This window comes from Euleptes europaea, chromosome 11 (assembly GCF_029931775.1).
Source record: "Euleptes europaea isolate rEulEur1 chromosome 11, rEulEur1.hap1, whole genome shotgun sequence".
In the NCBI taxonomy this organism is placed as follows: Eukaryota; Metazoa; Chordata; class Lepidosauria; order Squamata; family Sphaerodactylidae; genus Euleptes; species Euleptes europaea.
The window spans coordinates 17,795,901-17,819,354 of NC_079322.1; the positions used below are offsets into that span (position 1 = coordinate 17,795,901).

General features: G+C 47.2%; 1 protein-coding gene across 1 annotated transcript in view; it reads left to right on the forward strand.

Moving 5' to 3' along the window:
* The first annotated feature begins 11,625 nt into the window (after window positions 1-11,625).
* Window positions 11,626-23,454, forward strand: part of EGFR (epidermal growth factor receptor) — a 199,133-nt gene continuing 187,304 nt past the window's right edge. Inside the window, exon 1 of the mRNA XM_056857997.1 lies at window positions 11,626-11,633. The gene's annotated coding sequence lies outside the window, so the exon portion shown is untranslated. The remainder of the gene's footprint in view (window positions 11,634-23,454) is intronic.

Consider the following 23,454-nt stretch of genomic DNA (forward strand, 5'->3'; position numbering starts at 1 on the left):
GCATCCATTTTATTTAAACACAAACTGATTTGGTTTTCATTGATTTCTTTCATTCAGGGGAATTTCTGCCCTGGTATTATTGCAATTATGTGTGGCTTGCAAAACAATGGCTTGCGTTAATCTATCATTGCCTCCATAAATTCGGTGTTTAGCTTTGTCGGTGAGTCACAAAGGAACAACCCATTCCTAGAGTACATTGTTTTAAAAGATTAAATTCCGTTGTCATTCACAGCCTTACAATCGCGGTGTTAATCGCTGTTTGGAACGAGTTCACAGACTAGCAAAGGTCCGAGCAATGAGAAACACCCTGCCCAATACAGTCCCCAGCACTTCTGTAAGTACGCACATAAAGAGTCAGAAAACATAAGAACATAAGAAGAGCCATGCTAGATCAGACCAAGGCCCATAAAGTCCAGCAGTCTGTTCATACAGTGGCCAACCAGGTGCCTCTAGGGAGCCCCCAAACAAGACGACTGCAGCAGCTTTATCCTGCCTGCGTTCCAAAGCACCTCATATAATAGGCACGCTGCTCTGATCCTGGAGATAATAGGTATGCACCATTTTGACTAGTAGCCATGCATACCCCTCTCCTCCATGGACATGTCCACTCCCCTCTTAAAGCCATCCAAGTTGGCAGCCATCACCACATCCTGGGGCAGGGAGTTCCACAATTTAACTATGTGTTGTGTGAAGAAATACTTCCTTTTATCAGTTTTGAATCTCTTACCCTCCAGCTTCAGCAGATGACCCCGCGTTCTAGTATTATGGGAGAGGGAGAAAAGCTTCTCCCTGTCCACTCTCCCCATACCATGCATAATTTTACAGATCTCTATCTAACCGCTGTCTTTCCAAGCTAAAACAAGCGAAGACCATCACTGACAGGAAATTGAATGCTGGAAGAAAACAAAATGGCAGCCTCTCTCACTTCAGCTCTTCAGCAGCAGGAGAGCTAGACACACGCATAAAACCCAAAGTGGAAAGTTCAGTCAGAGGCAAGGAGCTCCCTCAGAACAACTGTGGCATTTGAGAGACAATTTGGAAGCACAGCAGACAAAGTTGTGTCCTGTGAGAGATCTGGGGTTCTACGGCAGCCAAGAATGCAAAGTCCCTACTTTGAATCTCACCTCAGCCATGAACTTAGTAGGTGGCCTTAGGAAAGCCATAATCTTCTCAGCCTCAGTTACAACGTCACTCAATGTAATAATAAACTGCCTGGCCTCCACGTGGATCACAAATGCAGCGAAACTATGCCACCTACAAGTAACGTGGGGGTGCCCCATATGCAGAAAAGGAGGACTTTGCACATTAACCCAAAGGGACAAACAGCTGAGACCAGCTGAGTGTGAATTGAAGGGGAAAAGGGAGATGGAGAATTTGCTCGGGGTGGTGGTGGTGAGGATTGGTGGAGGCATTAGTGTTGCAACTCCAGGTTGGGAAATTCTTGGTGATTTGGGGATGGAGCTTCGGAAAAGAGGGGTTTGGGGAGGGGTGGGAGCTCAGGGCGATATAGCGCCATAGAGTCTGCCTTCCAAAGCAGCCATTTCTCCATGGGAATTGATCTCTGCCATCTAGTTCCAGGAGATCTCCAGGACCCAACTTGAAGATGATAACCCTTGAAGACGTCCAGCAGGGCTCCTCTTATGTTCTTATAGAAAGATTCGTAAAGGATAAGTCCACCAATGGCTACTTGCCGTAGTGAGTAAACAGAACCTCCATATTCTGAGGCAGATAATCTCTGAATATCAGTACTGGGAGGCAGCATCAGGGGGAGGCCTTGGCCTCTATTACCTGTTTGCTGGCTCTCCAGGGCAGCTGGTTGGTTGGCTCCTGGCCACTGATCTTTTATGCTTATATATCGAGGGAGGGGATCTTTCATAGGCCTCCGGTTTATGACTGTATCTGACAGTAAACTGGCTGACTCCCAACGCAGATGATAAAAGCAGTAAAGTCCAGACTACCCAAACGTAAGGGGGAGTCCTCTGTATTCTCTGGTGACACTCCCTTGGCATGCCGAAAGATATGACTTCCTGAAAGAGGGGGGGAAAGACCCCGATGAGGACTGATGATGAAGACTGAAAAGACATATTATTGAGGGTAGCTTAGTGTCCGTTAAAGACCAAAAAGAGGGGAAGGGGAATGAGCCTGCACAACCCCCCTGGGGTCTTACGGTTGTCTCAAAGAGGAGTGGTTTCAAATTGTTCCCGACAGTTCCTCACAGCCCTCCAGCCTTTCACTATTTGGAAAGATTGCAGACCCCTGTTATGATAATGACAGCAGCCAAACCAAATAGACTTGGCTTCTGTAGCCCTCCAAGACAACCGATGGGCCACTGTGTGATGCCTTCCATAGACAAAGTACGGGTCTGATGAGGACTAATTGTGCTCCAGCAGCATGAAATGTTGACGGCAGCTGAGTATCGGTGAAAGGAAAAAAATAGGGAGGGGAGATCCGTCTTCTTAAACTGCTGAGTTTAGAGAATCCCAGAAGGGGAGATTTGGAGGAGGACTTCCAAACTGCCCTACCACATGAGTGGTAGGAGGCCCTAGTTCTATAGATAAGAACATCCTTTACAAAGCTGAAGAAGGACTGTTGAGAAAATGCTTGTTCTGAACACTCGAAAAGGCTGTATCAACACTAAATATTATTGCATCATGATTTATGCAAAATGTGATGTATGGTTATGTACAGGTAGGTCATAAGCATATTATCATCTCAACTGGTGTTGTGGGGGAGGGTTTTTGTTTGCTCTGTTTGTTTGATAGCCAAGCAAGCTGTTGCCTCAGCTATTGCTCAATACTTGGACAGCCAGAGCCACTGAAAATAGTTATCACCTTGGCCAACTGTTCAGTGGGAGGCTATGAATTTGTTTATTTATTTAGTACATTTTTATCCCACCCTTCCTCCAATCAGCTCAGGGCGGCACACACGATACCTTCTTCACACCTACCTCACAGGTAGGTGAAGCTGAAGGAGAATGATTGGCGCAAGGTCACCCAGCAAGCTTTTGATTGAGTAGGGATTTGAACTTGGGTTTTCCAGATCCTAGTGTGACAAGTTAACAACTAGGGGAAGGGCTGTGGCTTTGTGGCAGGGCATCTGCTGGGCATGCAGAAGGTTCCAAGTTCAAGCCCCAGTATCTCCAGTTGAAAGGCCAGGTCGTAGGTGACATGAAAGATCTCTACCTGGGACTCTAGAAAGCTGCTGCCAGTCTGGGTAAGCAATACTGACTGTGATGGACTGATAGTTTGGTCAATATAAGGCAGCTTCATATGTCCATGTGTCCCACTGTACCACACCAGATCCCACAGTGGTTCTTGGTTCTCCCAGTGTGAGGGGGGAATTCCATTTGTGGACAGGTTGAGTGTGCCATTTTGAATGTGGAAGGAAGAGCCACTATTGCCCCAACACAGGCAGGGTCCCAACAATTTAGGATCACTGCCACGGAAGTAATGCTCAGAGGGGTATGGAGTTATTTTTTGGAGAAACTAGGAGAATGGGCATGCATTGGGGCTACATTACCGAACTAGGAGAATGGGCACGCATTGGGGCTACATTACTGAATGTTGGGGAGATGGAAGGGGTGACATCTCAGCAGTATTGAATGAACGGGAGCAGTACTGGCTCCTAGATTTTGAAGGCTCAAATGGCTTTAGCAGCTTTCAAAACAATGCAAAAATATGTAAGATCTGTTTCCCAGAGGCAAAAAATGAGAGGAATGGATGGACCACAAGAAGTGAACTTCCCTCAAAACTGCCAAGCAGCCGGTTCCTGAAATGCCCATTGTAATCAATGGGGCTATGCAACCAAAAAAGGTGGCGCAGCTATGCCGCAGCAGAAGAGGGCGTTCCAGGGCGAAGAGGGTTAGAAAGCTGCCTAAAAGCTCTGCCTAAAAGCTCTGCTCTCAGGACAACCTGGGAATGCCCCCCCCCCCCCGCACGCTGGCATGGGATTTCCCTTCTGGGAATTCCCTGTTGGCATGGCTGTGCTGGCGGCGGGGGCTGGCTAAGCTCTGCTGCTCCCCAATGCCGACATGTTTGCCTCTGAGACAGCCTACACTAGTGCTGGGTCACGCCGGCTCCTAAGGAGCTTCGGCCTCCCCCTTCAGGATTGCAGCCTTAATCTCTTGGGAAAAGAACAGAAACTGGAGATTAATAACATTTTTTAAAAAGTTGAAGGTAGTTTGAAAGAGGGAGAGCTGCTCTTGGTTTGTACAGCTTTGCCTCAGGCCCACAAGTTTTGCAGGGTACTTTTGGTTTGTTTCATAATCCTGCAATATCTGTTTGAACAGTTGGGTAAGAAAGAGGGTGTCGATATGTGTATGCATCATGAGAAGGAAGCCTGTTTTCAGACTGCTTTCAGCCCCCTTAAAAAATATTGTCTATCTCCAGTCAAATTTCCCAACAGGCAAGTAGATGGATAGTAAAAGCTGATTGAAAACTGTACAAAATGTCAACATTTTAGAGTTCCTTCTACAGAGAAAAGGTCAACTTAAGACGGAATGCCATGATCCAACTACAGATAAACTTTATTTTCCCCTCATGTGCTGAACTTCTCCATTGAAGCCAACAGGACTTTCAGCCCAATTCTACTCATGTTTACTCAGAAGTATGAATCCAAAGGGGTTTGTTCCCAATTAAATATGCATAGGCACTTGTGAACATGCTAAATTTTTATTAGCTTGTGCCCCTCAAATCTTTAAGTAACCCCTCCTAACCAACCAAGAATGTAAAACAAACTTCCCTGCTGGTCTCAAACAAATAACCGAAGTCTGCATTTTTTGGAGAATGTCCCTGAAGCAGTTAAATAAAGTGTTCCCCTCTATCAAGAACACTTTCAAGTTGCACACAACAGAAAGCAGTTTAGGACCCGTGCACAACGAAAACAAGACCTGTTTCAAAAACACAAGTGCTAAAATTCTGGCTTTCGCAGCAAGAAAATCAAATGCTGTGTTATAATCTCCTCTCTAATCATTAACCTTGGAAGGTAATTATTGCTGAGCTTACTGCATTACTAATTGTTGATCTTTCGTCAAGCTTCGTTCTTTCGTTTTCACTGAAATAACGGCAGACATCTCCGGGACATTTTGAAAGGAATGTTGTGGAGGCGTGGCGGTTATCGATCAATCACAACTCTCTAAGATTGCCTGGATCAAGGATTTTGTGGGGAAGGGGATGCAATACCGATCATTTACTTCCTTTCCAGGCAGCGTTTTTAACTAACGAACTTCAAAAGCGGAGGCTTTTGCTAATAGTTATCGTGGAAAAAAGCTGGTTTGATACATCGAAATGTATGAACATAGCTGGCTTCACACTATTTAGCTCTTATTGGGCGAAAACGCACGGTCGCTTTATTCTCCTTTAATCCCTGCTTTAGCCAGGATCGAACGCACATTAGGCAAAACTCATGTGTTCGATCCTGGCTGAATCCTGGCTGAAACAGGGATTAAAGGAGGATAAAGTGACCATGCGTTTTCGCCCATAGTCTACATTGACATGGCTGGCAGGAGCTCTCCAGGGTCTCGGAGAAGGAAGGGTATTTCCCAAGACCACTTAACATGAGACCCTTTAACTGGTGACACTAGAAATTGTAACTTTCTGAAGCCAAATCATGTGCTTTTATCTGCATATTGATCAACTGTCGGGCTGTTTTTGTGATGTGTAGTTTTATTACCTTTTATTACTCTATTGATGTGTTTTACATATTTTGTTATGACTATCTGAAGAAGTGAGCTGTGGCTCACGAAAGCTCATACCCTACAAGAAAATATTTTTGTTAGTCTTTAAGGTGCTACTGGACTCTTGCCCTTTTTGACTACTGCAAACAGACTAACACGGCTACCCACTGTGTGTTATGACTTTTGGTCGTGATAAATCAATTCATTTATTTGTGGTTCTACAAAATTCAGCTGAGTTGGTTGGATCCAAGCACCTTTTCAGCTGGTGAAAAAAGGAAGGAGAGATCCTCTTTGGTCCAAAATGGAAAGAGTCCTCCTCTTTGGCCATCAAAAAAGGTTATGCTGGGGACCATGGGACCTATGTGTATAAAAAAAAAATGGAATAGGGGCTACAGAACGGAGAACTGTGCGAGATTGAGTTAAAAAGTTGGCTGGATCCAACCCAGTAAAACTGAATAAATAACTCCAATGGCACAGACCCTATGTACAGCGGTGTGCTTAAACACCATGAACGGTTTTTGGTCAAAGTGGAAAAAGCTCCTTCTAATTTTAATAAAACTTAGAAGTATATCTGCTGCCACTATGAAGAGGGGGGTTGTGTGCTTTATCAGAAACACAGTGCCGTACTAGACAGAAGGAATCTAGGTTCTGTGGACAGAATATTGTTGCGAGGATAAAACGAAGAAAGGTAGAGTGTTGTAAGCTGCTTTGGTTCCCCACTGGGAGAAAAGAGGGGTATCAATGAAGTAAATGAATATTGTAGAGTTTCTGCATGAAAAGTTCCCTCTGTAAGAGCCAGTGGTTAAGAGCAGTGGGGTCAAATCTGGTGATACAGGTTTGTTTCCCCAATCCTCCACATGCAGACTGTTGGGTGGCCTTGGGCCAGTCACAGTTCTCTCCGAACTCTCTCAGCCCCACCTATCTCACAGGGTGTCTGTTGTAGGGAGGGGAAGGGAAGGTGATTGTAAGCTGGTTTGAGTTTCCCTTAAGTGGTAGAGAAAGTCAGCATATATAAACCAACACTTCTTCTTCCTGGGGAGCCCAATTTTCTAAAACGGGCTCCCCGAGCCAAACACCTACTTCACAAGGTGTCTGTTGTGGGGAGAGGAAGGGAAGACAATTGTAAACCAGTTTGAGACTCCTTAAAGGTTGAGAAAATCAGGGTATAAAAACCAACTCGTCTTATTCTTCTCCTGTATACATTTTGAGGAAAAAATGACTGAGGAATAGCTTTCATTCTGAATAAAATTATTTTGAAGCCACTATGTAAAAATACAGGAACAGGAATTACAGCTGTTGTTAAACTAGCAAAACTGGGTTGCTACCTGCTTGCTTCTTCCTTAGGAGTTTCCTTTTAAAAAAGAGTATTGTCTCTTTTGTCAAGACATTTCTGAACGGAGGGAAATTTCCATCAGTCTACAAACAATGACTGGGGACAAAAAAACACCAAACGCAGATGCAAGCTCCTGTTCCTTTTTATTCTGTGGCACTATCCCAGGTGGGCGCTGTGACAGGGAGGTTAGTCTGCTTTCCCCACACCATTTTTTTTCCTGATGTAAATTCCCCCTCCCCCATATGCTGATAAGGAAAACAGCTTATCTGCATGTTTTTCTGTCCGGGGAAAAAAGAGCCACTCCCAGGAGGGGCATTTACATCAAGAAAGCAGTGAGTGGGAAAGAGTTAGCCCACGTCCTCCCCGCAGTCCTGATGCAACCCCATCCCTCCTTCCCAGGAGTTGCTTTTCATAGAAAGAGGAGGAGATGGGAGATTCAATCACAGATCGCCAACGCTGTTGCACCTCAGAACAGGTGGAGTCTTCATGATTCTTGGGCCCTGGGCAAAAGTCCAGGATGAGGCTCCAGAATCACTGCCACTTCTACCTCTGACAAGCCCTCTCCCCGCCAGGGCTAAGGAAGGGGTGATCCCCGCCCCATGTGAGGTGGGCAGGAGCCGCCACTCTTACCAGAAGCCAGCTGCTTGAGCCCCATATGGGGTGGACATGTTTGGCATGGGGAGCCCGTTTTAGAAAATCGGCATATAAAAACCAACTCTTGAACACATGAGGCTGCCTTCCACTGAATCAGACCCTTGGTCCATCTAAGTCAGTATTGTCTACTCAGACCGGCAGCGGCTCTCCAGGGTCTCAGGCAGGGGTCTTTCACATCAATTACTTGCCTAGTCCCTTTAACTGGAGATGCCGGGGATTGAACCTGGGACTTTCTGCATGCCAAGCAGATGCTCTACCACTGAGCCACAGCCCCTCTTCTTCTCCACCTTTCCCCACCTCAGTTGGGGTGTTGGGGATGTGGGCGGTCAGGGACCCTCCCAGTGTGGGGCCTGGTGCAGCTGTTTCTGCTGTCCATTGGCAGAAAATTCTTCTACCCTATTTTCACTTGTTTTATATGCCTCAATTCCTAATCCACCAAAACAAGGAAAAAGCTGAGGGGAAGGAGGGATCACCTTCTGCAAGTCAGACTCATTTGTTCACAATGGGTAGCCGTGTTAGTCTGTCAATAGCAGTAGAAAAGAGCAAGAGTCCAGTAGCACCTTAAAGACTAACAACATTTCTGGCAGGTTATGAGCTTTCGTGAGCCACAGCTCATTTCTTCAGATACAGCTAGAATGTGAGTCCATCTATCCTTAAGTAGAGAAGAGTGATTTAGCCATACAATGGCAATGTAAATGTCAAAAGCAAGTAAATGACATCAGCAGGTGTGATTGGATTAGGTGTGATATGCAGAGGAGTAGTAGGCTTGGAGAAATTAGCATTATTAATGAAACGGGAATCCCAGATCTCTGTTCAGTCCAGGAGAATGCATAGTCTTGAGCTTCGTTATTAGTTATAATTCAGCAGTCTCTCTAGATTTGTTGTTTATACCTGCTCAGGAAAGAGAGGGGAACTGTGCTTCCGATCTAAGCAGGGATGTAAATGCAAGCCTCCATTTGCATGTTATCAGCCACCGCTGGATAGTTCTGGACACTTTTGTTCATCAGGATGCCAGGAAGGCTACAATCAGCTTTTCTGCCTACGTGGGGCATGGTGTCGTGGTTAGAGTACAGACTAGGATCTGGAAAACCCAGATTTAAATCCTTATTCCACCATGGAAGCTTGCTGGGCGATCTTGGGCCAGTTACACACTCTCAAATTAACCTGTCTCACAAGGTTGTTTTGAGGATAAAATGGAGGCGGGGAGAACAAAGTCAGCTGTTTTGGGTCCCCATTTGGAAGAAAGGCTGGGGATAAAGGAAGTAGACAAACTGACAAATTCACAGAGACCGAAAGACACGTTGCAGAGACAAGGTTGTTTACGTCAGAAATATGTGTGTAATTACAGTGCTTTCTCTTACTATTAATGGAGACTATCCTTAAATGAATAAATACCTTGAGTCATATGGAGAGTTATTTTTTAATGAGGGGCTATTTATAGATTTATTAACACAGGTCAGCAGTTTCTAAAATAAGTTCTGCACCAAAGCTGCCCAGTCCCACTGCCTGTCTGAACAAAAATGTATTCATCACCGTCCTAAGAGGCTCAAGGGAAGGTGCCAACAGTGCCTCATGGAGAAGGGTGCCACCACTGAAAAGGCCCTGTCGTATGCTGAACTTCTGGAGGCAGTGGCATACAAAGCAGGACCTCACAAGATGACCTTCAAGTCTAGAAAAACTCATATTGGAGAGTGGCACTCCATCAGCTAGCCCCAAGCTAGCCTGACCTAGTCAGATCTCAGAAGCTAAGCAGAGTTGACTCTGGCAAGTATTTGAACGGGAGACCTCCAAGGAATACCAGGGTAGTAATGCGGAGGCAGGCAATAGCAAACCACCTCAGTTAGTCTCTTGCCCTGAAAACCCCACCAGGGTCGCTATAAGTCAGCTGTGACTTGACGGCAAAAAAAAACCCCACTCCCCCACTGGTTCAGAAGCTCCACATTTTCACTGGGGATACATAATTGATCACAAGGTACGCCTGGAATTTCTTTGGGGCAAATAGCCCCTGTGCGTAGTGTTTTAAGAATTGGACTGCAAATACTGTGCAGATAGAGAGCAGCAGATCCAGTGGAAATATACCATACATAAAAGGCCAAGATCAGGCAATTCAGGCCGTTCCTTTAAACACTAACATGGTTTTATTCCAGAAGAGGCTCGGGGGACCAGGCCCACTTTTTCATATACAATGCAACAAGTCTCCAGTATACAGTTATTTTTATATAAGGTACAGTAAACATCCACTTGCAGAAGTGGCCAGACAAGATTTTTGCATACGTTTTCCTGGGTCTGAACCCCTTCTTCAGCTGCGTGGCTTCTCACTATATATCCTATATATGAGTCAGCCTGCACTCACATTATCTGCAGTTGCCAACCTCCAGGTAGTAGCTGGAGATGCCCTGCTATTACAACTGATCTCCAGCCAATAGAGCTCAGTTCCCCTGGAGAAAACGGCTGCATTGGCTATTAGACTCTATGGCATTGAAGTCTCTCCCCTCCCCAAACCCCACCCTCCTCAGGCACTCCCCACAAATTCCCAGGTATTTCCCAATCTGGAGCTGGCAAACTTACCTTTATGGCATTATACCCCACTGAAGTCCCTCCCCTCTCCAAACCCTGCCCTCCTCAGGCTCCGCCCCCCCCCCAAATCTCTAGGTGTTTCCCAATCCGGAGCTGACAACCCTACCTCTATGGCATTATACCCCAGGGAAGTCCCTCCCCAGACCCCACCCTCCTTAGGCCCCACCCCCAAATCTCCAGCTGTTTCCCAACCCGCAGCTGACAACTCTACCTCTATGGCATTATACCCCACAGAAGTCCCTCCCCAAACCTCGCCCTCCTGAGGCTCCGCCCCCAAATCTCCAGGTGTTTCCCAACCAGCTGCTGGCAACCCTACTTCTATGCATTATACCCCACAGAAGTCCCTCCCCAAACCCCGCCCTCCTTAGGCTCCGCCCCTAAATCTCCAGGTGTTTCCCAACCAGCTGCTGGCAACCCTACCTCTATGGCATTATACCCCACAGAAGTCCCTCCCCAGACCCCGCCCCCAAATCTCCAGGTGTTTCCCAACCTGCAGCTGGCAACCCTGGGTGCCAGCTCTGGTCCGGCAAAGACACTGCTTTTTGCACCATCTCGACCCTCTACTCAGTTTTTGTAGCTTCTTCCCAGACGGCGCGTCCCCCGACGCCCCCCCCCCCGCCCTCTTAAAGGCGCAGTCCGGCCTTTCCGAAAGCCCAACTCCTCGCAGGGGCCGCCCAGCCAGCCTCCGCCGCAGGTGAGGCGGGCAGGTGAGGCGATCCCCGCAGCGGGGCGCGCGGCTCGGCCAGCCCGGCTGGAATTCCTCGCCCTCCCCAGCCCAGCCGGCGCTGGACAGGTGCGCGAGGCCCCGCCCCCTTTACCTGAGAGTCGTCCGGGGGAGGCCCCGCCCCGTCTGGGCGGGACCCCGTGGGTCCGCCCGGCCTCTCCGGAGGGAGCCGCTGAGCCGCGCGCGGCAGGAGGAAAACTTTGGGCGAGCCGAGCCAGGAAGGGAAAGGGGGGTCGAGGGCAGGGGTCCCGCGTCCCCCTCCCCTCCGGGTCCTCCTCCGCTGACAGCTCGGAGAGGGTCGCCAGCCCTCCTCCTCCTCCTCCCTTCGTCCCGCGCGCACGTGGGGAAGGAAAGGGGGCCGCTGGGGGGGGGAGAGTGCAGCCCCCCGGCCCAATCAGCGCCCGGCCGCCTCCCTCGGCCCCGCCTCTCCGATTTGGGGAGGGGGGGCGCCGTCTGGGCAGCAGCGGGGAAGCCCGGCCGGCCGGGGCAGACGCGCAGGGCGGTGGGAGCGGTGGTCGGCGCGCCTCGCCTCGCCCGCTCCGGGTTCCCGCCGCGCCGGCCGGGGATGGGCCCCGGGGGTCTCCGGCCGCCCTTCGGGGCCGCCACGGTCTTCTTCGCCGCCGGCTTCCTCCTGGCCAGCCCCGCCGCAGGGGCGGTGGAAGAGAAGAGAGGTAAGCGGGGGCTCCGGCTCCCCCGGCTCGGTGGGTGGGTGGGTGGCGCGCTCTGCACACGCTCGGGGGGACGCTGCGCTCGCGGGGTGGGCCAAGGTGCTCCCGGGTCGCTCTCGTTTGGGGAGCCTCGGAGGCACTCGTCGAGTCGGAAGGGGCGTCCGAGGTCATCTAGGCGCTCCCGCAGCTCCGGGGGCCGGCCGGCTTCTTCCCAAGGACCCCCAGGGCAGGAGAGCCCCGGATCTGCCCACTGCTCTTGCAAAGTCCCCATAAGTACTCCTCGATCCCTTTCATTTCGGGAGCCTCAGAGGCACTCGTTGGGTTGGAAGGGACATTAGAGGTCATCTAGTCCAGCCCGCTGCTCAGATGGCCGGCCAGCTTACTCCGAACGACCTCCAGTGCAGGAGAGCCCAGGATCCACCCAGTGCTCTTGCAAAGTCCCCATAAGTACTCCTCGATCCCTTTCATTTGGGGAGCCCTAGAAGCACTCGTTGGGTTGGAAGGGACATTAGAGGTCATCTAGTCCAGCCCGCTGCTCAGGTGGCCGGCCAGCTTCTTCCGAACGACCTCCAGTGCAGGAGAGCCCAGGATCCACCCAGTGCTCTTGCAAAGTCCCCATAAGTACTCCTCGATCCCTTTCATTTGGGGAGCCCTAGAAGCACTCGTTGGGTTGGAAGGGACATTAGAGGTCATCTAGTCCAGCCCGCTGCTCAGGTGGCCGCCTTCTACGGAACAATCTCTAGTGCAGGAGAGCCCACGACCTCCTGGGGCAGGCTGGCCCACTGTTAAATAGTTTTTATTACAGCTCCACTAATTTTACCTGTGGATAAATCCTGATTTTTTTTAAAGTTCTGCAGCTGAGCCCTGGCTCCAGGTGAGCCCTGTCTTGCCACCTGTGCTGGATGATGTGTTGTCATGTGCGTGGCGGTGGCGCCTTCACACACCCAAGCCAAAGGCATCTGCTGCCTCTTGGCGCACCGGGGAGTAGGCAGCGTTTCCATCTTTTGGGGTGGTTGTTTTGTTCTGTTCCAGGTGTTTCTTGCTGGGAGATAGTAGATCAGGACGGCTGTTAGTGGCTAGGTGGGTGCTGGAGGGGAGAGCTCAGCTGTGTTTATGGCAAAAGGAGGGAGGAGGAGGAGGTCAGCGGCTGGCCCCCTTTCTTTCCCGTCCCTCCTAGGTTGGCTTCAGCTCCATTCTTCTCTAAAAATGGGGTAGGGAACGAGCAAATTTCACCTGGGGTCGAGTTAAGTGTTTTGGCATAACATTTCTTTCGCTAGGCGTCTCTACTGTCTTCCTCCCTCCGTTCAGTGGACACAGCAGGAAAAGAACTTTTAAGGTGCCGCCGAATTATCTGTGTCTTCCGCAAGGGACCGCTCCCCTTTGGGAACCCGATCTGTAGACAGAACTCAGAAGTCTCCTGTGTCTCCCCCCCCCCCCTCCAAGCCTTAACAGAAATCATACTTTCAGCACAGAAAGGCTGCTGCTGTTTATGTGATCCCGCTACCAGTTTCTCAAGAGCGAGAATACCCCGCGAAGAGGGTGCTGCCCAAAGATTATTACTCTCTTCCTGTAACTTGGGGGAAACCGCCAGTGATTCATAGGAATGCCTGAGCCCATTAACCAGTATTCTCCACGGATTTGAGGTTTAGAAGTGCGCTATTTGCTTACTGCTCTTTTTGTTTAAGGGTCCCCTGAACTGTTAGTGCTGTTTATCTTCTCCGCCAACAGATGCTCAGTGTAGGTAAACAGTTGCTCGTGATCCTCTTTCTCAGCTGTTCTTTTAGGATTGTTATTTAGGAGTTATTCAAATGCGTGGTTCACAGGCTAAATGATTTGGGAGACTTTGCCATGTCATTCCTCGGATTGACCGGGTTGGAGTCTTCTTCCTAGCTCTGTCTGCACTCACCTAGCATACGTATGCCTTGGTTGTCGCTGTTGAGAAACCAGTTTGAAAGCTGCTGGGGGGGCAGGAAGAAGGGGTTGCTCGCTACCCCTGCCCCCCTTTTTTGGCTTGTACATTATTTTCTCTCTTTCCTGAGCTTTTGTAAAAGTTTTAAAAGGAGGCAGCCAACTTCGGTTCCAGACAAATCAACTATGTTGGGGACTTGCCAAAAAGGGGGGGGGATGAAGATTTCCATCTTTTCTTTCCTCCCCACCTCTTTCCTGAGAAAAGAGCTCTCTGGTACTTTTGCTCGGCTCATGTCGTTCGAGCGTTTCAAGACTCCAGACAAAGCGATCCCGAGAAGGGGAGACACGCCTCCCCGAGGAGCTAATTGCACAATTTTAAAATCAAGAAGCACTCTTACACTATAAAGAGCAAGTTCATACCTGTTGGTGATGAAATCAGGGCAGGGCTGGTTATGTTTTCCTTTGGAGTAGACTCCCATCCACTTTAATGCGATGCAGATTGAACTGTTGCCAGCGATTGGGGCATTTTGAAAAGATAAATATGTAACAGTTATATGGGTTAATGCCATTCGATAGCGTGATACTGAGGAATGAACGGTGATCTCTGCTGCTAACAGCTGCCTCCTATCAGGAGTATAACTGAACCTGGACCAAAAAATAATAATAATTAAAAGCAGCTTTGCGTATAGTGCTGGGAGTATGACCTGTTTTTGCTCCGTGCACGTAGGAACAGAAGGTTTTCATTCGTTAACTTTTTAATGCATCACACAACTCTTCTCAGGACTGACCATCACATTACAGGGTGCTACCCAGGGCAGTTGACAGGAATATATATCAGGCGCCCTGTACTGAGGTGCTAGCCATCTGAATTTCATTGGAAAGGAAGGAGGAAAGGGTGTGTGGAAGAATGAATGTAAGCAAGTGCAGTTAGATACTACTTAAGCTTCGTTTCTGTTGGAGGTTAGGGGTAAGACTTCACGAAAATAGCTGCAGGAGATGTATGATCAATCTGACATTAATATACAGTGAAATGCAGCCTCTTGGTCACAGCAGTTATGCTGGAGGTATTCTGTGTGGAACTTCTTTCTAACCTGGGGCATAGACAGCATGTTGGCTTATGGAGGGCAGTAGTTGGAGCAGACTATTATTACCCCTTTCCTTTGGGGTGTTTTTATGTCACTCTTCCCCTCCGTGCTTAGATACTAGACCCTGGCTAGTATTTTGATGGGAGACCTCCAGGGAATACCAGGGGCAGTCTTAAGCAGGTCTGCTCAGAAGCAAAACCCATGGTGGTCAGTGGGGCATACTCCCATGTATCAGACTAAGATCTACGAGATCCAGGTTTGAATCCCTGCTCTGCCATGGGAAGCTTGCTGGGTGATCCAGGGCCAGTCATTCTCTCATAGCCTAACCTACCTCACAGGGTTGTTGTAAGGATAAAAGAGAGAAGAGGAGAATGCTGTTGTCTCCATTGAGGGGAGAGGCAGAGTATATAAAGAAATACAAAGTACTCTCAGCAAACTGTGCTTAGGATTGCATCCTTTATAGAGCAGGCCTGTACATGACCAGCATTGTTGCTTTCTATATATGAAGAAGATACTGGAAATGACCTAATGGGAAGGTTCTACCAGTTGTGCATTGAATGGTAAACTTTGTAACTGTTGCATGTGTGTGTAGAGTGCCGTCAAGTCACAGCCGACTTATGGCGACCCCTTTTTGGGGTTTTCATGGCAAGAGGCTAACAGAGGTGGTTTGCCAGTGCCTTCCTCTGCACAGCAACCCTGATATTCCTTGGTGGTCTTCCATCCAAATACTAGCCAGGGCTGACCCTGCTTAGCTTCTGAGATCTGACAAGATCAGGCTAGCCTGGGCCATCCAGGTCAGGGCGAACTGTTGCATAGATAGGATAAATAGTGTTTTTATCCATCATACTCAATTGATTTTAATTTCGGACACCAGAATTCTGATATAAAAATTAGTGCTTTATTTCATGAATAGATAGGAAATGTCACCATAAAGCATTAAGCATGGAACAGTTCTTTGATTTTTTTCTTATATGTGGCGTCCTTGAGGCTTTCTCAAATATATGTTTTTACACTTGCCAGTCTGATGCCTGGCATATGTTGTAAACTTTGAATATCCCCCAAGTGCTAGAGTTATGTGTATTGATATAAGCAGCACTCTGTGCATCATTCTGCTCTTGTCCACAACAGAATTGTGACAATTTAAACTTTCCACCACCACCAAAATAAGTTTCTTCCCAACTTCTCTGGCTATAATTCTGTCTCTGCCAAGCATTGTTGTTTTATCACATTCCAGAGTTTGTAAGCATTGGTCAAGGACAGTTTTTGATTCCAGATCTCCACCAAGACTATATGTTAAGATTAAATTGCCTAGCAGAATTTCTATTGTCTCTTCCCTAACTGGATTTTTTTTTATCAAATGAAGCGTCTTGCACTTGGATTGGGAAATTCTTATCCTCTATACTATTTTACCACTTTGATACTATTTACCACTTGTGAGTGTGTTTTATTTTAATGCGATAAACAGGTTTTGTCTAACTCCCCAAGGATATCTTAATCCAGGATTTGGTGCCAATTATTTGATTATCTTGAAAGTTTGCTTTTCATGCAAGAGGAGAAGATGAGAAGTACTCCAAAATATTTGATTTGCTGTTCTCTTGATTCCTGTTCTCACAATCTTACGGTTCCTTTTCACACAGAAAAGACAAAACTCCCCTTTGTTTGCTGTGACTGTGGCAAGTACCATAATGGGTGGAGATGGGACAAACATGTCTGAAAATTCATGGTCAGCGGAAGCCCAGAGCCTGAGCCAATCATAGGTCCTTGGTGCATGTGTATTATGTTGCATTTAAGATGCACATAAGAAAAGCCATGCTGGATCAGACCAAGGCCCATCAAGTCCAGCAGTCTGTTCACACAGTGGCCGACCAGGTGCCTCTAGGGAGCCCACAAACAAGACGACTGCAGCAGCACCATCCTGCCTGTGTTCCACAGCACCTAATATAATAGGCATGCTCCTCTGATCCTGCAGAGAATAGGTGTGCATCATGACTAGTATCCATTTTTACTAGTAGCCGTGGGTAGCCCTATCTTCCATGAAGATGTCCACTCCCCTCTTAAAGCCTTCCGGGTTGGCAGCCATCACCACATCCTGGGGTAGAGAGTTCCACAATTTAACTATGCGCTGTGTGAAGAAATACTTCCTTTTATCTGTTTTGAATCTCTTACCCTCTAGCTTCAGCATTATTAGTACTATGAGAGTATTATGTCCACTCTCTCCATACCATACATAATTTTATAGACCTCTGTCATGTCTTCCTTTACATCTCTCCCTTAGCATGTTAAGGTGATCACTGTTGAGATGCATGGAAGACAAACAAGAATTCCTTCCTAGAAAACGTGAAATATTAATCTTCTGGTGAGACGATTGGGATGTGTGCTCTGTGTCCTGTAGCCTGATTGCATAAGCGGTTGCTAAAGAAGGGCCCCAAATATTCTTGCTTTAATGCAGTGCCAATACCTGTGGCATCGTGCTGGTATTGAAAGTCCCTGTAGGCTTACACCAGTGCAGCAGGCTAAACTAGGATTGCGATGTTGGCCGCAGCCATTACTGTGTGATGCGTTACAGCATTACAGCAGTGCCAAACAAAGCTGTCGTGCAACAAAAAATGCAGTGAGATCAACTGTGTGGGTGTGTAACTGGGCACAAATCATTGATGTCGTCTCCAGGGGCATTTCAGCTGCCATTTGTTTGGGTCCTGCTATGGTAAAGCATCGCTCCTTATACTTGGCAGTAAACTCTGAGAATGAGATTGCAATAGAAAGACCCTCACCTGGACAACCTTTATCCCACTTAGCAAACACAGAATACTATTGTAGTTAAATGAGTTAATTTAAAATATTTAGATGGCTGCCTTTCTCCTGACTATCTCAGAATGCAAGGCTGGTAGCAATAATATGAAGAAGAATTGGTTCTTATACCTTGCTTTTCTCTACTTTTAAGGAGTCTCAAAGCGGCTTACAATCATCTTCCCTTCCCCTCCCCACAACAGACGCCTTGTGAGGTAGGTGGGGCTGAGAGAGTTCGGAGAGAACTGTGACTAGCCCAAGGTCACCCAGCAGGCTTCATGTGTCGGAGTGGGGAAACACACCCAGTTCTCCAGATTAGACTCCGCCACTTGCTCTTGACCACTGCACCAGGCTGGCAATTTGATAAAAACAGTACCATTTACTTATGTGCATAGTTGAGTCGTGTTTATAAATGGTAGCTCAAGAAAGGGTCAACCTGAATATTTCTGCTGTTTACTTATCTCATCAGAGTGTTAGAGACGTCAGAAAACAAGCCCTGAGGACTTTGCAATACGAGTAAACCTCTATCGCAGTCTCTGTGTAAGAGGGAGAGTCCTTTCGGGAGTGCGTGTTTTACATTCCTGTGATGCTCCTGAGTGCTGAATCTCATATCTGTACATCAGAATTTGCTGAAAATTTGGCCGTACCAGTTTAGGCAATAATGCAGCTTGGTATTGAAATAAGTCTGCTCCTAAATGTGCAGTTTCCATCCTTTTGATCACACTGGCTCAAACTTGTATGTGTGTCTTTAAGAGGGGAAAAGCCCACAGATTTGCATACGTGTTATCTGACAGTATCTTGATGGCTTTGTATGGAAGATGCCCTAGGATGTAGGGTAGTTTCCTTGTTTCAAGTGCTCTGACGCATCTTCTTGTGTGGACTTGTTTCCCAGATTTCTTTGCGTTCCAGAGCAGGAAGGAGATCTGTACATTTTAGGCCTGTTTTGTTCCTAGAACCTTTTTCTCTCTGAAGACTTGCATTCCCTCTCTTTGCTTGCCCTTACTTGAAGACCTCTGGGGAACACAATGTCAAGTTTTTTCGCTTTTGTTCTGAAGTCATAGCAAACTGGTAAGGTTAAAGCTGAGAATATAAGTGGCATTAACCAGAGGAAGAGTTGGTTTTTATATGCCAATTTTCTCTACCTTTTAAGGAGAATCAGACTGGCTTAAAATCTCCTTCCCTTCCTCTCCGCACAACAGACACCCTGTGAGATAGGTGAGGCTGAGAGAGTTCTGAGAGAACTGCAACTAGCCCAAGGTCACCCAGCAGGCTTCATGAGGAGGAGTGGGGAACCAACCCAGTTCTCCGGATTAGAGTCCACTGCTCATGTGGAGGAGTGGGGAATCAAACCCGGTTCTCCAGATTAGAGTCCACCGCTCCCAACCACTACACTACACTAGCTCTCAAGAGCTGTGATGGGCAACGTGGTGCTTTGGGTGGGGCCAGCATCAAGAACAGATTCCTATTTGATTCAATAAACTGTATTTTTTTTGAGCAGTTCAGTCACTGTTTATTGATTCTAGTGGTAGAACCCAAAAAGGAGTTTACAGGCCTTCAAAAAGTTGCCCGTTTCGACCTCAAAGGTCCACTGTTAGAGCCAGAAGTGGATTAATCATTCTTTGGGTGCTGAGATTGAAGAACTTGGGAGAAACGAACACATATTTGGCCAGACCAGCTGTGATGCTGGGAGATTTTCAAGCAGCATCCCAGTGTCTTTCTAAAGGGAAATGGCCTTTGCTTGGGGCCATGGAGCAGGATGAGAAGGTGGTTTAAGCCTCCCCAGATAATTTGCTGATTAAAACCGACCAAACCGTGGGGTTGTTATTAGTCATAGTTAATCCCGGCTTTGGGGTGACGTCACTTGATTGGTAAAAACATTTTGGGAGGGGAGGTTTAAGCCCTCTCCCTACTCTGCAGCCCTACTTTGAATCAGGATCATGCACAGTGTTCGTTTCTTAGAAACAAAACAAAAACACTGGGGATATCCATTCATGGATCTCCCAATATCTGGTCTAGTTTAATCCCAAGCAATGCATTTTAAGTGCTATAATGTTGTTTATGTAGCAGGAACCTGTAACTCTGTTTTAAGGTTGCATTTGCTCATATTAGCAGGGACAACTTTCACTGTGTAGTTTTTTTAAAAGATATTTCATATGTACAAATTAAAGCAGTTGAACACATGAAGCTGCCTCATACCGAATCACTCTTGGTCCAGCAAAGTCAGTATTGTCTACTCAGACCAGCAGTGGCTCTCCAGGGTCTCAGGGTCTTCAGAGCACGCCCTGTGTTCAAGTACATATGGCTGAATAAACTATTTTGTTTGTATCAGGTTTTTAAATAAATCAATTGCCATGCAAGGTGGTAGATTTACAGTTCTTGTTTGATCACGATGGGTAGCTGTGTTCGTCTGGCAATAGCAGTAGAAAAGAGCAAGAGTCCAGTAGCACCTTAAAGACTAACAAAATTTCTGGTAGGGTATGAGCTTTCGTGAGCCACAGCTCACGTTTTCAGATACAGCTAGAATGTGAGTCCATCCATCCTTAAGTAGAGAAGAGTGATTTAGCCACACAATGACAATGTACATTTCAAAAGCAAGTAAATGACATTAGCAGGCGTGATTGGATTAGGTGTGATACGCAGAGATAATGTCATTTGCTTGCTTTTGGCATTTACATTGCCATTCCATATCTAGTTCATTCTTCTCTACTTAAGGACACATGGACTCACATTCTAGCTGTATCTGAAGAAGTGACCTGTGGCTCACGAAAGCTCATAACCTGCCAGGAATTTTGTTAGTCTTTAAGGTGCTACTGGACTCTTGCTCTTTTCTAGTTCTAGTCTGATCTGTCATTTATTTTGTTTTACCTGCAAACATGGTCACATGAAGATGTGTTCTCCACCCCCACTCCTTTACCCTGTAGCTGAACTAGTGTGGTAACATTCAAAGCAAGAAAGTTACAGCTGAGGGAACGCTCATTGACTGGAGTAAGGGAAGATTCCCGAGTATGTGATAAGATGTACATTTGATCTGGGCTAAAATCCATTGCCTTGACGTTCCTAGATGGCGAGAGTACTCGGGGGAGGTTTGGACAAGATCAAACTGAGCATGCCCTGACCGGGGTGGACAAGGCTAGCTCAAGCTCATCAGATATCAAAACTTAAGCAGGGTCATAAGAAAGGTCATGCTGGATCAGACCAAGGCCCATCAAGTCCAGCGGTCTGTTCACACAGTGGCCAGCCAGGTGCCTCTAGGAAGCCACAAACAAGACGACGGCGGCAGCATTATCCTGCTTGTGTTCCACAGCACCTAATGTAATAGGCATGCTCCTCTGATACAGGACAGAATAGGTGTGCATAAAGACTAGAATTCATTTTGACTGGTAGCCATGGATAGCCCTATCCTCCATGAACATGTCCACTCATCTCTTAAAGCCTTCCAAGTTGGCAGCCCTCACCACATCCTGAGGCAGGTTGGCCCTGGTTACTACATGGATGGGAGACCACCAAGGAAGTCTGGCGCTATTCTGCAGAGGCAAGGAATGGCAACCCTCCTTTGTTAGTCTCTTGCCTTGAAAACCCCAAGGGGTCGCCATAAGTCGGCTTCACCTTGATGCCGCTTTCCACCACCACCAAACAGAGCACAGCCTTTTTGATGGTGAGGTAGCAGCAGCTTGTTGGTAGGTACAGTCAACGAATCACTGACATTCCTAACGACTTGAACAATGTTGCCTTTCACTCTTATCTCGAGGCTGTGGCAGCATATAAAGCGGGCTGGTCAGCTTGATTGCATGTCCCGGTTGCCAAAGCCTACACTTTGGTTTCACTTTTCTTGGCAATTAAGTTCAAGTCTGCAAACACAATCTTGAAGTTGGGGCCGGGGGGAGGAATAAGTTAACAGTGGCAGCCATGTTGCTTCCTTATTGTCAATTTAATTGTCTGTTGTTTTTTTAAATGCCTACACTTCCTTGCATAGAAAGAAAGTGAAGCTGATTTTATTATCTGTAGTGTGCAGTTTTGCACATAAGTAATTTGCTGACGCAGCCTGAGACGTTTTCATTTGACTTCAGTAGACTTTGAGAAAATCTAACGGCCAGACTTGTTCCCCGCCCCGGTGGGTGCCCAGTTAAGGCTGTAGGGCCCATGCACACCCTTGATAGAGCCAGCTTGGTGTAGTGGTTAAGAGCGGTGGAGTCTGATCTGGAGAACCGGGTTTGATTCCCCACTCCTCCGCATGAGCAGCGGAGGCTAATCTGGTGAACTGGATTTGTTTCCCCACTCCTCCACACATGAAGCCAGCTGGGTGACCTTGGGCTAGTCACAGCTCCTAGAGCTCTCTCAGCCTCATCTACCTCACAGGGTATCTGTTGTAAGGAGGGGAAGGTGAGGTGATTGTAAGCTGGTTTGATTCTTCCTTAAGCTGTAGAGAAAGTCGGCATATAAAAACCAACTCTTCTTCCTCCTTCTGCCACTCTACTCCATTGCAGTCAGGAATCTTATCTTAGAAGTGACCTTCCCATATGAAGGACGTGATGGTCCAGCATTCTGCTCATCTTTTGGTCCCATATGTAGTCCAGTTCCTCCTGTCCTGGCAGTAGCCTGCTTTCATAGCAAGGGTGAGCAGGGTGCTATACAAAATCAGAAGTGGTGGGGACACTTCAGGTGACTTATGGAGAGCCGTTCTGCAACCTGTGTGCTCAGGTTGGAGTAGCAGGATTGCACCTCAAGGGGCTGGAAACGTCTTAATGTTTAAAGCTGAAATTGAAGCATGATGTTGATGGTTTCTTAGGCCACAATCCAACACAGAATTAAGCATGCTTAAGCAACCTGAGCAGCCCAGAGTAGCCCAACCTTATTGAAACTTGGAAGGTAAGCAGAGTTGGCCATGGTTAGTTCTTGGATGGGAGACCTCCAAGAAGAGCTGGGCTGCTATGCAGAAGAAGGCAGTAGTGCTGACCTCTTGTATTGAAATCCTCCTGAGGGATCACCATAAGTTGGTTGTGACTTGGCGGCACTTAATCATTAGGGTTACCAACCTCTAGGTGGTGGCTAGAGATCTTCTGCTCTTGCAACTGATCTCCAGGTGACAGTGATCAATTCACCTGGTGAAAATGGCCACTTTCGCAGTTGTACTCTATGGCATTGAAGTCCCTCCCCTCTCCAAACCCCTCCCTCCACAAGGTCCACTCTCAAAATCTCCAGGTATTTCCCAGTCTGGAGCTGGCAACCCTATTAATCAGTGAAGTCTATCTGTTTGAACGGATTCAGGTCCTTCTAATTCTTTGATGGTTTGTGGCCTTAGTATGTATGGTTCCAGTGCACATATCTTAAGTGAATATTACAAATGTGAAATATTCACTCTCCTGCGCTCCCCTCTTTCACTTCAGGTAAATGCAGATGTGAAAAAGCATGTAAAATAAAAGGGTGGAGTTAAGAGTTATGGTAACTAACTTGTTCTAGCAGTCTGGTCAGATATTTCAACATTGCCTTCAGCAAAGAAATAAGTGATTGCTTAAATTAATAACTAGTTTCTTGGATTCAGGCTGAGGCATATTCTAACTTTATTAAGATGAAAGGTTGTGACTAATAAGAATACATCTTCTAGAAATATAACGTGACTAGCTGCATGTACATAAGAACAAAAGAAAAGCCCTGCTGGATCAGACCAAGGCTCATCAAGTCCAGCAGTCTGCTCACACAGGGGCCAACCAGGTGCCTCTAGGAAGCCCCCAAACAAGATGACTGCAGCAGCACCATCCTGCCTGTGTTCCAGCGCACCCAAAATAACAGGCATGCTCCTCTGATCCTGGAGAAAATAGGTATGCATCATGACCAGTGTTCATTTTAACTAGTAGCCATGAATACCCCTTTCCTCCACGAACATGTCCACTCCCATCTTAAAGCCTTCCAAGGTGGCAGCCATCACCACATCCTGGGGCAGGGAGTTCCACAGTTTAACTATGCGTTGTGTGAAAAAATACTTCCTTTTATCTGTTTTGAATCTCTCACCCTCCAGCTTCACCAGATGACCCCGTGTTCTAGTATTA